Here is a 10,723-nt window from a genome sequence, read left to right on the forward strand (position 1 = left end):
CAATGCCCAGGCCCTAATTCAAGTGCCAGTACTGTGGTGTGCACACACACGGAAGGAGGAGGAGGAGGAGGAGGAGGAGGAGGAGGAGGAGGAGGAGGAGGAGGAGGAGGAGGACCTAGTCGAGGGGAAGGAGGGAAGGGATTTTACAGATGCTGGTGAGTGTCATTGCCTACAGCTCACGTAGGCAATGGAGACACCTGAAGGGAGGCCCGAGCGGGGGGGGGGGGGGGTCTTCCCAGCAGTTTTGTTGCCGCACAGAGCTGGGTAATTAGAAAGCCCAGAACGGCAGTGAGGGAGCAGGGGCTTTTCCTGGGAAGGTGAAGGGGGGAGCCAGCTCTGCGCTCTGAGCCCCTGCCTTTAAAAATAGGTCCTGTAACATGAAGAGGCGGACTCCCGAGCCTTCTTCCATGTCCTCCCCAGTTTTCAGAACAAACCTACTTCACATCCATGTTCAAAGCGCACAGCCACAGGGTGCAGGCCCACGCTGCCCGTCACCTCGTGTTTTCAAGAGGAAAAGATCTTTTCAGCATGAAAGATTCAGGAATGTCTGTTGACATATTAAGGAAATAACCTCAGGGGACAGCTGACAGGGCTCCAAGAAGTGTCACCAAGGGAACGGTGACGCACACAGGACAAGCGTGCTGTTTTTACAGGCTGGCGCAGGGCCAGGTCCAATCTGGCCAGCGTTCCTGAGATGGCAGCTCAGCGGCTGGGCTGGGTGGGTGACTGCAGTCAGCAGAATCCTTTTCTAGAAGGTAGTAAAGAAAGAGGGGAGAGGGAGGGAGGGAATTGAGGTGATGAGCCTGTATACATCTGACCATCGGGCAACATGGAAAGGGAAAAGAAAAGAGTCTAATACAAAGCTAAGACCCACACCCAAGACTGGCCTAACCGTCCCCAAAGCAGTGCTATTTTCTCATTTCAGCTCTGGGTGGGGTCTTTTTTTATCATTTTTTTTTTAAAGCACAACTAGGAACATGCCTAATTCCCGGTGGAGCTCAGTAATGACGGGGGAAAACAGAAGACATTAGTTGGGAATGTGAAAATAATGATCTTTTTCATTACTGAATAAATGGGCTGATTCCTTTTAAGCGTGTACATAAAATAATGGTTTCTTAAAAACCTCTTTCTCCATGACCGCTGCTTCTCAGTTATTATGAAATAAATAACAGGGATAATAACTATGCAGATGTGAGTGGCCCTGGGTCAGGTACATCCCCAAAACTGTCCTCTGGGGGGAGGGGAGGGGAGGGGCACTCCTTATTTTCTCTCTCAGGCATGGTGAGCTGTTTAAGAGGGAGTCACCCCAACTACGCATAACCTGGCTTCGTTCTTCTAGCTTACTCTTGGGTATAAGGACCTGTGTTCTGCAGAAGAACATTAGCAAACACGCAGTTAGGTTCAAGGCCCTTAGGAACAGAATGTTAAACCCATCCTCACCCGGCTTAAAACTGTGAAGGATGGAGAGGAACAAGTCTCTGTCTCTCTGTCTCTGTCTCTGTCTCTGTCTCTCTCTCTCTGCCTCTCTGTCTCTCTCTCTCTCTCTCTCCCTTCTCTCTGCAGCACTAGAACGCAGGACTCATGTTGCTACGCCGGTGCTCTACCCCTTGAACCATGCCCCAGCTCCAGAGATATTTTAATACTAACAAAATAAAGGTGAGGGCAGAGAGATAGAAAACGGGTCCTGGAAGAATGACATTAAGTAACATGATAGCGAGGCTACACCCTTTGTCTTTTTCAGCATAGTCCCTTCACTGAAGGCAAATGTGTCCTGGGGCATGAAGAGTCAGTCCTTTAGAAACCGGATCTCAGTTGTCCTCCAGCTCCCCGGGAAATGATTTACTTACAGGAAGAGAAAGAGAGACGCGCTTTCTAGAGACTGAAGGCATCCGATGGGCCGCTGTCATCTGGCCACCAGATCAGAAGGCCGCCTGGCTGTGGGCAGGAGCGCCCCCTAGAGGGTTCTGGACAAGGCGCCACAGAGCCACTCAGAACTTGAAAATGCCTCCTTCCTGTCCTTGCATCACTAGGCCCCTGGGTTGGTCCACACAGGACAGTTACGAGCCTTTCTCACCAGAACTCACATCCATCTTCTCGCTTTGCTCGCACAAACCTTCATTTCTGTTTCCCTAGACCCTTGGCTCAATTGCTGAGAAAACAAGACTGCACCAAACATTGGACCAGGATGCCTCTTGCTGCGTGTGGATTTGCTGAGAAATAGGGTGAGGCACAGTTGCTATTTTATCCACACATCCCTCTCCATCTGCTGTGCGTTCACTGTGTCTTACAAACATGTGACATATTTGGAAATATATTGTTCACATAGCTTGCCTGCTTTCCACTCGAGGCACGCTAAAAATACAACATGGGTTTGTCAACATGGCTCTCAAAAACAAGATATCGTCATACGAAAATTACCCAGAGTTCACCGTGTGGGCCACGCAGTTACCACGGTCCCCGTTTCTGACTTGGCCCTGTTCAGGCACCCATGAAAAATCTGTACCCAAAGCACCTCAGACACAAGAGCAGCAGGCATGGCCCACTGTGTCTCTTGGTGCAGAAAGGCAAGAGAAAGAATGGAGGCTGTCTTAGAGCTGGCACTTCTCTAACAAGCCTGCAGCCCTACCTCCAGTGCTCCATCAGCTGAAAGTTTCACAGGTGCCATCTGAAGCCGAGCTTGCTTCCCTGTTGTTACAAATGCCTGTTTGTCACAGGTGCCTTAGCACCTGTCACCCTGGGCTACTCAGGAAGGTGAGACCTGAGGATCACGGGTCAAGGCCAGCCTGGGTTGGGATTTTTTTTTAATAACTGTTTGCTTTCCATGGAATCAGTAGTAGTCCTGGGCCGGGAGTGAACTCATGCAGTTCCTGGAGAATTTATTTTTTGTCGGTCATGGGGCTTGAACTCTGGGCCTGGATGCTGTCCCTCAACTCTTCAGTTCAAGGCTCCCCCTCAACCCCTTGAGCCACAGCACCACTTCCAGCTTTCTGGTGGTTAATTGTGGATACGAGTCTCAAAGACTTTCCTGCTGAGGCTGGTTTTGAACCAAGATCCTCAGATCTCAACCTACTGAGTAGCGAGGGTTTCAGGCCTGAGCCACCACGCCCGGCTTAAAATAGCTTCCTTTTTATAAAGTACATCCGCCAGTTTCCTTATGCTCAGAAGTCCGCGGTGTGCACCCCGTGTGTCCAGCAGCACGTGCAGCCGTGACAGTGCTGTCATGACGCGATCCTTACTGTGCTTCTCTCCAACGTGAATCCAATGACGGTGACCACGCGCTAGCAGCTGGGAATTGACAGGCTCCTACTGCAGGGTGGTTGGTCCCCAGCCTGGCCGTGGCTGTGGCCTGGCCCGTGGGAGGAATCTCCCGTGGTCCAGGGTGCCCTCCTTCCTCCTGGTCAGCGTAGGTATGTTAAGGAGTGGGCTTGGAGTTTGCCTGGGGGGCGTCTCTGACCCAGGCGTCCACCGAGGCCTTCTCTCCAGGTGCACAGAACATGCATCCGCCGTCTCAGGACCGGGCCAGCTGCCTCTGCAGAACACCTGCTGAGGAAACGCACCCACCCTGCACCTGGCCGCACGCCTCGCACGCCTTGCCCACGGCAGGCCGGGTTGCAGGTGGGTCCTTGGCTTCTGCTCCAGGGCGGGCGCGCTGCACCCCCTTGCTGCCCTGGCAGCTCCCCAAGGGGGTGGGCGTTCCCCACTCTCAGGTGGGAAAGATCGTCTTCATTTGCTCCAGGAATGGCAAGGTGAACGTGGGTCTCTCAAGTTCCTCTTTCTTCCTACCAGCCCTGGAGCCCTGACTCCACCCCAGCCCGCCCCACACCTTTTAAGCCTTGTGGAGGGAGATGCCCCCCTCCTGCTGTCTGTAGGGAAAAGTGAGTCAAGACGCTAACTGATCTCCAATCCCCGACCTCTCAGGGTCAACCAAACATGTTTCTACCTTGTTCCCGCTCTTTAGCAGAGCGTAAAGACGGAACAAGACACACACTCAGAAAGAGAGACAGAGACAGAGACAGACAGAGACAGAGAGGGAGGAGATGGGAGATAAGCTTGCAGCCCCGGGAGCGGTGGGCAGTGCTCTGTGATGACCCCAGGGCCTGGGCTCTCTGTCGCCCCATCCCCAGAGGACGCTGCACTGTAAAGACCCGGACTTTTCTGCTAACCAATGGAACTCGCTAAGACAAGGCCCAGGATTAGGCCGGCTAGGAGGCACCTAATTGCAGGTGTCATTCAGAGCTCCAAAGACTTGACAGTGGGAATGACCCCAGTGGGTCTGGCTTAATCAGATGAACCATTTAAAGGCATCCAAAGGTCGAAGAGCAGAGCTGCCCACTTGCAGCTTGGAGGAAGTGAATTTTGCTCTGTAACTCCAGAACAGCCCCTCACCCCCCAGACAGATTGGTTCCCGAGAAGAAGACCCAGGGACTCCAGCCTAGCCTCCTACTCCGGAAGTAGGAAGGCAACAAAAATGTGTGTGTGTGTGTGTGTGTGTGTGTGTGTGTGTGTGTGTGTGTATGGGAACTTTTTAACCAGACTTTAGACCTCAGTTAGCAAGTATCTGAAAACATCTAAAGCTTGTCAGTGAAAAACAAACTACCTGCTGGCAGTGTGACAGGAAGATGTAAAGGTGATAATATTGCACCAATAATTCTGCCACGATAATTAAGCCAATGTTGCCATTTAGCAATGACAATGACAGCAATCCCTTCCCTTTCTCTTCCTGTCTCACACACAGCCGCTCAGTGAACTGCCAGTCAGTCCCGCCACCTCTGAAAGGCATCCGGTTGCTTCTGGGACTGCATTTTCAGTGCCACACCCCGCCCATCCACAGCTGTCTGCCACCTTGGACGAGGTGCGAGGGCTCAGGAAAAGCAGGGAAAGGATTTCTGCAGCCACCCGCTGGCCACCTACGAGCTCGCTCTAAGCACACCGTGGGGTCCAGAGTGGGTGCCCAGCACACAGTAGGTGCTCCAGGCCAAACGGGCCCAGGTGACACAGGCTCCTGAGGCGCCATCTTGGTGTGAAGAGGCAGGTGGTTAATTACGGCCACATTTCAGCCTCCACCATCTGTGAAACCCTGGTGGTGGTGGGCAGGCCTTGTCCACCCTTCCCTCCTCTCTCTCAGCCCTGACCCGGTTCCACCCACCCCCTGGACCAACACGAGCTTCCTGTGCTCCTCGTTAGGTGTCTGGGCATGGACCTGGCCCACTGGAGTCCACTCTGTGCCCGCAGCTGGGAACCCAGAGTTCACAGCCTGCAGAGAGCAGGCAGGCCCTGCGGGGAGATCTCCCTCTCCTGATCCCCCCACACCCCCACACGCTGGGCTTCCTCCAACCCTTCATGGAAGGCTCCAGAGCCCGAGGAAAGGAAACCAAAAGAATGTGTCTTCTGATCCAAATGAAGCCAAGAGCTGGATGGGCGGTGTGTGCCAAAGGGAAGCGAGGCCAGGGCTGCTTTCCTCGCCAGCCTGCCGCCCCTGCATGCCTGCAAGCTCCCCTTCTCCTACAAGGCTCACCAGTGGGACAGGAAATGGGGTGTGCACCAGCAGCTGCCCCCATTCTCAGGGCACCTAGTCAGATGGCACATGAGCAGTGATCCTGCTAGCCACGGGTTCTGAAAGAAAGAAAAATGTGAGTGCATGGAGGGGGGAATTAGAGAGAGACAGAGAGAGGAGAGACATGCAGGAGGAGGAGGAAGGGGGAGGAAGGGGGCTAGTGGCATACAGTAAGAAAGGATCCGCTGAGAGTGGTGACCACCTGATCAGAAGAGACAGTGGCTTCTGTTGCCCACCCCAGGCTCCACCTTGCCTGTGCATGGATCGCATTGTCTTACCCTTCATTTATGTGATCAAATGTCCAGTCGTGGGGATTGAACTCTGGGCCTGGATGCTGTCCCTGAGCTCTTTTACTTCAGGGTAGCCCTCTACTACTTTAAGCCACGGTGCCCCTTCTGGTTTTCTGGAGGTTAACTGAAGATAAGAGTCTTATGGACTTTTCTGCCCAGGCTGGCTTTGAACTGTGATCCTCAGATCTCAGCCTCCTGAGCAGCTAGGATGCCAGGCGTGAGCCACCAGCGTTACGCTTTGTAAAGCTGTTGTGTTGTTGCCATTGCTCTTGGTGCTTCAAGTCAGTGCTGTGTGGAAGGTGCTGCTGTCCCCATTTAAGACACGGGGACACAAAGGCCAGGCCAGGAGCTGAGGCCAGCCCTGGCTGCTCCCCGAGGACCAGAGCCCCTGCCCCGGAGGCGCTGGGCAGACGCAGCCTGCAGCGTGGCCAGCAGGGACTGAGCCCTCTGCACTCACGCTGCAGAGCTTCACAACACACAATGAGGCAAAAACGTCCTCTAGAAAATGGGGGCGGGGGGTTGCCGTGGCTCAGTGACCCCCCTGTCATGGTTCTCTGTCCAGAGGCCAGCCCACTTGGGGGCAGGAAGAGCCTTGCAGCGCTGTCTCACTGTGAGCCGAAGCTATGACATGGTGGCCATGCACGTCCCTGAGGAGTGCAGGACATATCACCCGCCACCAAGGGTCTGTTCCCACGTGGAATCAGAAAACGCCGATGTAAAGTCTGCTGAGCCCTGGACGTGAACTGCGGCTGGGGACGGCAGGGCAGGCCCCGTGCCTCTGCCCCGGCTTCTCGCTCTTTGACCTGGTTGGCCAGCTCTGTTGGGTCCACCTTCTGCGCTGGGAACAGCCTGTGTGGTACTCGGAAAAGTCTGGGCTGCCAGCTGGACCCCGCGACTCCACCAGCTACTGTCTCAGGCTAAGCAGCCGCCAGTGGCTTCTCGGCAAAACCCTTCAGCCAGCCTCGCATCCTGACGGCCGAGCACGCGGACAGCGGCCCTGCAGTCCCGGCCAAGGCCGGCCGCTGCGCTGTGCTGGTTTTCCTAGCTGGATGTGGGGCGCCCTTCCTTTCTAGAATTTCCAGGAAGTATGCTTGCCTCCCACACATTTGATGTAATTCAAAACAAAGTTTGAAGCTATTTCTTCCAATTCAGGAAAAGTTGTGAGCTTGGCAAAGGCAATGGAAAATGAAAACCAACCAACCAAACACACATGCAAAAGTACGGTAGTGGATTCTTTCAGTGTTTTTCTCATTTTGGGGTGCGTGTGTGTGTGTGTGTGTGTGTGTGTGTGTGTGTGTGTGTGTGTGTTTCATAAAGTGCACAGGAGAATTAAGCTCAAAAAAGCAATGCTTCAGAGATAGAAACTCCTGTGATTCATGTTGTGCATAATGGACCTGGCAGGCCCAAGCGCAGAACTTTCCAGAAGTGTTTTCGTGGCAGCAGCTCCCAGCCAATGCACATATTTTAGCTGTCCTGGCCAGTTGCCCGGCCTGCAGAAAAAGTCTCGTATCTCCACAAGTTTGGCCAGCCTCACCGTGGAGTTTCTAAGCTGCATGGCAGAGTTGGATAAGCTTATTTTTAAGTGCCAAAAAGACTCCTGCTACTTATATTGTTACTAAATACCAGATCCGCCTAATAAAGAGCCAGCAGAGCCAAACCCAGAGTAATCAAATAACCTACCATTAACATTTTCTAAACACAAAAAATGCAAGTGGAACGGCAGATTACTGTTTTTCTTTGTTTGCCTTACTCTCTATTACTGGAACCCCGTAGGGGACTGGGAAGGGGACAGAGTGGGGGACAGGGCTCCAAGATGCCTTCGTACCCTGCACATCTCTGGGAAACACCGGAGAGGAAATTGAGGCTGGGGGATTTCCCCTGGGTTCTGTCCCCCCCCACAACCCCCCCCTCATACACACACACACATACACACACACACACACACACACACACACACACACACACACACACACACACACAGGAAGTCTGCAGAGCTGAATTTGCAGGGAAAACTAGAAATGCACTGGAATTTGACCTGGAAAGAGAGAAACACAAAGGGATAATTTGGGAACCTGGGAAATTAGAGGACTCAAGACTTGGAGCTTGGGCTGAGAGTTTGGTAGAGTGCTTGCCTAGCATGCATGAAGACCCAGGTTCGATTCCTTGGTACCACATACCTAGAAAAAAGCTGGAAGTGGTGCTGAGGCTCAAGTGGTAGAGCTCTGGCCATGAGAAAGTCCAAGGACTGCTGCTCTGGTAAGAGACAGGAAGGTTCCAGAAGAGACAAGAGGACCTTGAGTGGCTTCATTAGAGGTCTCAGGCTGGCCTCTAATGAGATCGTGAGTTTTATTGAAAAACAAAACAAAACAAAGAAACCTCCAATTCCACTTGTCTCCCGCTCCTTGCTGCATATTTTGTGGCCGAGGAGAACACATTTTCTGGGAATTCAGTGAAGGAGAAATGAACGTGGTTGGCCATTTCTCTCCCCTTGCTCCTTCAGGCATTCAAGGGAACTGCTCTCCTCCCAGACTGGTGCTGCTGTACCCCAGGTATGGTGGTGACGGGGACAGACAGGGAATGAGTGCATTCTGGGGACTGCAGAGAAATACGGAAGGTGTGAAGTGAGATTTTACCTGCAGAGGTGGCATCTTGCAGTGGGACATTCCGGAACGGATAGCTCTTCTGAGTTATCTGTGTGTCTGCTTCAAGACACCTTGATAAATAAAGGAATACATGACCCAATCCTTAGAGAACTCTTCCCTTGAAATGCGCCAGAATCCAACTGGGTCTCGCATGCCATGTGCTCGGCCAAACTTGGAGCGGGTTTTGAGGATGGGGCTGCTCTGGCATGGAGTGGTGGGCTGAGGACGAGCCAGGCACCACCCTATTTAGCGATGCCAGGCTTTGAAAATGTGAGGTTGCAATCCAGACCCATGGTGGGGTGGGTGCTGGTGTCTGCCACCCCTTTGGAACTCCCCCCACGGTCACGTGTGTTTCACACAGCACACGCCAGCCATCCTGGAAAGTGGGGTGTGAATCCATACGCAGTGCAGCGTGGTGTGTGAGCCGTCCCAGAAATAGACCTCCGCAAAAGCAGCAGGATGGGGAAGGGCCAGGAGAGAGCGCCAAAGTGGCTGGCCGTGGTGGGACAGCCCCACTGGCCCGTCCAGGAGGGCTGGGCCATCTCAGAAGTCCTCACTTTCCCTGCGGGGCTGAGAGAGGAAAGGGCTGGCCCCAGGGCAGGGCAGGGCAGGGCTGTTTTGTTCAGAGAAACTGGAGGAAATCACCCAGGCAAGTTGCTCTGCAAGAGGAAGGCCGACCCTCCGAACAGGAGGTGAGAGCCCATCTCCTTGGAGCTGTTTGTGTTACGTAACTCAAATAAACAGCCATGCAGCAGCCACTGTCTCCAGGCCAGACGGGAGAGGCAGACAAAGGGCGTCGTCTCCTCCAGCCCCTGGGTCAGCCCGGGTCCTGCAGGACAACAGTGACAGCAGCCCAGACCCAGACCCAGGCCACCCAGCTCAGCGGGGGGTCCTGACTGCACTGGGCCCTGGAGCCCCTCCCTTCTGGACAGAGAAGGCCCTCTGTCCTCCAGCTAAGGAAATGTGTCCTGGTCCAGAGCTGACCCAGGAAGGGGGGTCCCTGGGCAAGAAGGGTGGAATTCAGACCCAGGAGCCCGGCCCAGGGAGCCTGGAGCACAACCGCTGCTTCCTCGGGACTTGACTTGCTGAGAATTCATCCCCTCTCCTGTGCAGGGCAGTGAGGCAGAGTGGGTCCTGCCCCCTGGGAGCTGTGGGCGGGGGTAGGGGCCTGGCGCCAGCTGGGAGAGCAGGGCTGGCTCAGCTGAGGGGAGATGGCAGCTCTGGCCCCGCTGCCCGCACTGGCCCTGCTAGTAGGAAGGCAGGAAGCAGTTCCTCTTCCAGGCTGTGTTGACAAAGTATGGCCGGGGAGGGACGGGGAGCAAGACGCCTGTGTGTGCTGAGTGTGCAAACACACACATACGCGCACGTAGATGCGTACATTCATTTACATGAAGCCACACGTGCACGCATACACATACTTTCATATACACACGGTCACATATGCACATATATGCACACACACACACACACACACACACACACACACACACACACACACACACACTGAGCCGATGTGGGCGGCTCCAGAGTGGCTGAGATTCTATGTCTCAGCAGGTGAATGTTTGAGACCACTCCTGGATGAAGCCACATCCCCCCCACCCCCCAGGGAATTTGTTGGCACTTGATAGGGCAAAGAACGACAGAGGACAGGCTGGGGTGATAGGTCACTGGAGGATGGGCTGGAGTGATGGGTCACTGGAGGACGGGCTGGAGTGATGGGTCACTGGAGGATGGGCTGGGGTGACGGGTCACTGGAGGACGGGCTGGGGTGTTAGGCCACTGGAGGACAGGCTGGGGTGAAGGGTCATTGAAGGACGGGCTGGGGTGAAGGGTCACTGGAGGATGGGCTGGGGTGTGGAGGATGGGCTGGGGTGATAGGTCACTGGAGGACGGGCTGGGGTGACGGGTCACTGGAGGATGGGCTGGGGTGGCGGGTCACTGGAGGACGGGCTGGGGTGGCGGGTCACTGGAAGACGGGCTGGGATGAAGGGTCACTGGGAGATGGGCTGGGGTGATAGGTCACTGGAGGACAGGCTGGGGTGAAGGGTCACTGGAGGACGGGCTGGGGTGAAGGGTCACTGGAGGACGGGCTGGGGTGACGGGTCACTGGAGGACGGGCTGGGGTGGCGGGTCACTGGAGGCTCAGCTGTGTCCCGAGCAGCAGTACACGGGACTAGAACCCCCTTTTTAAGACTCCATCCACACACCTCCTGTGGGACGGTCCCCTCCAGTGACAC

The sequence above is a fragment of the Megascapheus bottae genome, chromosome 26 (genome assembly GCF_031878675.1).
Source record: "Megascapheus bottae isolate mThoBot1 chromosome 26, mThoBot2.hap1, whole genome shotgun sequence".
Lineage (NCBI taxonomy): Eukaryota > Metazoa > Chordata > Mammalia > Rodentia > Geomyidae > Megascapheus > Megascapheus bottae.